The sequence below is a fragment of the Mustela nigripes genome, chromosome 15, assembly GCF_022355385.1.
Source record: "Mustela nigripes isolate SB6536 chromosome 15, MUSNIG.SB6536, whole genome shotgun sequence".
NCBI classification, from domain to species: domain Eukaryota; kingdom Metazoa; phylum Chordata; class Mammalia; order Carnivora; family Mustelidae; genus Mustela; species Mustela nigripes.
The window spans coordinates 47,195,646-47,200,615 of NC_081571.1; the positions used below are offsets into that span (position 1 = coordinate 47,195,646).

The 4,970-nt window shown below is 40.7% G+C and overlaps 1 pseudogene; it reads right to left on the reverse strand.

Moving 5' to 3' along the window:
* Nucleotides 1-4,322: 4,322 nt before the first annotated feature.
* On the reverse strand, nt 4,323-4,721 carry LOC132002636 (large ribosomal subunit protein eL27-like; annotated as a pseudogene).
* Between the last annotated feature and the right edge of the window lie 249 nt (nt 4,722-4,970).

The window sequence follows — 4,970 nt, forward strand, 5'->3', positions numbered from 1 at the left end:
AGATAAACTAGTAAAAAATCGTTAAAAAAGAAAAAGGTAACAGTTAAAAAAAAAATTTTACCCGAAGGCGAGAAAAAAAAAAAATGAAAAAGAAAAAATTAAATTAACTGCAAGACTAAAAAAAATCACAGGAAAAAAGCCATGAGTTCCGTGCTTGGCTTTCTCCTCCTCTGGAATTCTGCTGCTCTCCTTGGTATTGAAACCGCACTCCTTGGTAGGTGAACTTGGTCTCGGCTGGATTTCTTGTTGATCTTCTGGGGGAGGGGCCTGTTGTAGTGATTCTCAAGTGTCTTTGCCCCAGGCGGAATTACACTGCCCTTACCCGGGGCCGGGGTGAGTAATCCGCTCGGGTTTGCTTTCAGGAGCTTTTGTTCCCTGAGCGCTTTCTGTAGAGTTCCAGAGGACGGGAATACAAATGGCGGCCTCCTGGTCTCCGGCCCGGAGGAGCCGAGAGCCCAGGGCCGCACTCCTCAGTGCGCGCTCAGAGAACCGCGCCCAGTTACTCCCGTCTGCCTGACCTCCGGCCGCGCTCCGAGCTCACCGAGCCTGCGACCGGTTCAAGGAAACCCCGAGCTGTGAGCTTACTGTCGGCTCTGTCTCTGTAGCCGGCTTTCCCGTTCCAATACCCGCAAGCTCTGCGACACTCAGACACCCCCGATCCTTCTGTGACCCTGCGGGACCTGAGGCCACGCTGACCCCGCGTGGGCTTCGCCCCGGTTTAGCCTCTGGAGCGATGTCCCTCAGCGGAACAGACTTTTAAAAGTCCTGATTTTGTGCGCGGTTGCTCCGCCGCTTGCCGGGAGCCGGCCCCTCCCCCCGGGGTCTATCTTCCCGTCGCTTTGGATTCACTTCTCCGCCGGTCCTACCTTTCAGAAAGTGGTTGTTTTTCTGTTTCCAGAATTGCTGTTCTTCTTCTCTTCGATCTGCCGATGGATTTTCAGGTGTTTGCAATCTTTAGATAAGCTATCTAGCTGATCTCCGGCTAGCTGAAGCAGTCTCAGCTTGCTACTTCTCCGCCATCTTGACTCCTCCCCTCAGGACTGATTATTTCTTATCACAAAGATTCCTCCAACTCTAGGAATCTTTTTGTTGTATTGGTCCGACATTGTTTTCTGGAAACACTGTAGCACATACCCTTCCCAATGTCTATAACCCAGCCATCCTATCCCTACCCTTCTACCCCCAGCAACCCTCAGTTTGTTTCATGAGATTTAGAGTCTTTTATGGCTTGTCTCCCTCCTGGTACCATCTTATTTCATTTTTCCTTCCCTACCCTCCTCAACCCCCTGCCCTGCCTCTCAAATTACAAACACACACACACACACATACACTCACACAAATGCCATGCAGCCATCAAAAGAAATGAAATCTTGCAATGATGTTCATGGAACTAGAGGGTATTATGCTGAGTGAAATAAGTGAATCAGAGAAAGGTAATTATCATATGATCTCTCTAATATGAAGAATTCTAAATGGCTTATCTTCAGGTAAGCTCTGGACTAAAGGTTTTTCTGTGGGACAAAGGATAGCTACCTACAAAGCTCCTTTACAAAACCAAAAGCCAGGCCTACCACAAGATCAAGATGATCCTCTGGTAATTTATCTGTCATAACAAAATCCAGCATTTCTTTGTATAAGAAGAGTCAAAACTAATGCATGGTGGTTAATGTTAGAACAGCAATTGCCATTGGCTGAGGAAAGGATAGTCTTTCCCTCAAAAAAGGAAGAAGGGAACTTTCTCTGGTAACAGAACTTTTGTATATTTTGCTCTAAATTTGTGCACATTTGTCAGAGTTTTTCAAACTGTGCATTTAAAAATCTCATCACTTTATATATGTAAAATGAACTTCAGTCAAGTTTTCATTAAATATAAAAAAAATTCAAAGGCAAATTGAAAGTTTCATATCCATTTAGACCAAAAGGATATGAAATTTGCAACTTTACGTATGTGTGTATGTGTGTGTGTGTGTTGAGCTAAAAGTAGGTAAAAGACAGGTTTGTCATATCATACCTATAGGAATCAGCAATATTACCCAAATTAAATTTTAGTAATGATTTCAGTTTCAACCAGTAAGTAGACACAGGTAAAGCAGAGATGTGTGGCACATCTTAGATGGCCTCTTTCTTTCTACTCTGGACACACGTTCCCTGGTAAAGAACAATAAGTGAATGAATTCCACCTCACACACCTCACACCACCTCACCCAGCAGGGAGCATTCATGTCATGAAACATCTCCATCTCTTTAACACAGAGAGTTGAGTACTTACTTGACATTTACTGTGGAGTTAGGCACCACAATCCATAGATTGCAGGTGTATTTACACAAAACAATCATAAACTAATAACATACTACTAAGAGCATCTCAAAGATAAAGACTCTTCCTTGCAAATACTATTTACCTTGAGGTCTAGCTATCCTGCTTCCAATGAACTTAGATTGGACCACTTGTATTTTCTTTCCACTGTGTGTGCCTGATCACTCAACTGCAGATAAATGAATCATAAACCAGCTACTTCATCTTCTTCCTTCTAGGTTTTTGTACTAAAAGAAGCCATTCAATAATGCACACCACAGTGTATTCCATTTTTAATGGAATTTGGGTTGGAAGCACCTTACTAAGCAATGTTTATTTATCTTTATTCAGTTTTAATAATGGAGAATCCTCCACAGTAGCTAGAAAGAGATTCCTGAACAAACATTGACAAGCAGCAGGTATAGACTTCAGGTAAGTTTACAATGAAGATCTAAAATTGTTGAGATTTCATGTGTAGCCTTTCCTTGGGCCTTAAAATGATACTTAATAACATCTACTCTTATTTCTAAGTAAGTCTTTAAAAGAATATATATATATATATATATATATATATATATATTTAAGATTTTATTTATTTATTTGACAGACAGAGATCACAAGTAGGCAGAGAGGCAGGCAGAGAGAGAGGGGGAAGCAGCCTCCCCACTGGGCAGAGAGCCCGATGCAGGGCTCAATCCCAGGACCCTGGGATCATGACCTGAGCTGAAGGCAGAGGCTTTAACCCACTGAGCCACGCAGGTGCCCCCAAAAGAATATATTTTAATATTACAGATTTTAATATGATGGGAAGTTAGAGAATATGTATATGTAATTCTATAAGTATCATCTGAAAAGTGACCAAATTTAATCAGCTGTGCTATTTTCTTCTTATGTTGTATTTAAATTAGCTTCACATTTCTATTATGCTTTATATATATATAAATATATATATATATATATATAGTGTTTTATGGATAGAAACCTTTGCTTCAGATTATTTTGATAAAATTTTCAATTGCTCGTCCAGCTAAAATCATAGACATGGAAGTGGAATGCTACAAAATCCTTTTGATTGCAACAATGATATTGATAAAATATCTTATTTCACAAAATAAAGAATGCTGAAATTATGCTTCCTAATTATATTTTAAGCTGTTTATTCAACCATGGATTTATTGACCCATATCTACCATTCTGAACTCCAGCTATTCTTTATTCAGTTCTCCAAACATTCTATTTCAGAAATTTTGTAAATGGCATTTCTTTGTATTTATCCTTCAGATCATAACTTCTCCAAGTATAATTTCCTTGGGACTTCAACCAGGTAAGAACATCCACTTTGGCATTTTTCCTGGGACCTGTACTTCCTTATTAGCATTTGGTAGTGTTTTAATAATGTCTTTTATTTGTATAATTCACAATATCTAACACAGCTCCTAGTGTGTAAGCTCCATGAAGGCTGTGGACGCATTTCATTACTTCACATTTTTATTCTTAGCATCTAACACAGACCTGGTTCACTGAAGTTGTTCAGGAAGCCCATATGTAGAGAGGCAGAGATAGAAACAGAGACAAAGATGAAAGAAAGAGAGAAAGAGAGAGTGAGGGACTGAAGGAGAGGAAGGGAGGGAAGGAAGGAGGAGGAAGTAGGAAGGCAGGCAGGCAGGCAGGCAAGAAGGAAGGAATGTTGCAAACTTAAATGTGTCCATGTTGTTAAGTATCAAAGGACAGGAGAGAATAACTGCCCGCTGTGAGCTTGGGCATTCACTAAAGCTTAACTTCTACATTGGAAGAGAAAAAAAATGGATTTCTCCAATATTTTTCATTTCACAAATTCTTGCATGGGGTTAACTAAGAGTTAGTGTTATGGGTTGATTGTGCCCTCCCAAAGTTTACATATTGAAGTCTTAAACTCTGATGCCTTAAAATGTAATCATATTTGGAGATAAGGTCTTTCTTTGTGTGTGTGTGTGGGGGGGGGGGTATTTTAAATAACTGAAACAAAACAGATCAAAAACCACAGATTCTAGAAGAACCATTTGTTCTTGTCAGTCTTATACTTCTCCTCCAACTTGACTCTGGCCTCTCATCAGACCTTACATTGAAGAGCTATGTCTCTGAAGACATCCTTGTTGACAACACTTTTGTCCAAAGGGATATCCACAGAGTACATTTGTGGGCATGAAGTGATTGTGGTTATAAACTTTCACAAAAGATTTGATCTTTGACCTCTTGGCAAATATCTTCTCATCCACGGCAGCTGTCACTTTGCAGGGATAGCAGTCAGTTCCAGCCACCAGAGCACAGCATGTGTGGACATGTCTGAGGTGCCATCATCAATGTTCTTCACAATGACTGCTTTGTGTCCAGAATAGCATCAGCCCAGGACCGGCACCAAATTCCTGGGTTTCATGAACTTGCCCATCTTGCAACCAGCCACTCAAACCTAGAGCAGAAAAGAAGAAACACCACTTCCATTCAAGATAAGGTCTTTAAGGGGACTATTAAGTTAAAATGAGGGGTGTTTTTTTTTGTTGTTGTTGTTGTTTTAAAGATTTTTTATTTATTTATTTGACAGAGAGAGATCACAGGTAGGTAGAGAGGCTGGAGCAGAGAGAGAGAGAGAGAGAGAGAGAGGGGGAAGCAGGCTCCTTGCTGAGCAGAGAGCCCGATG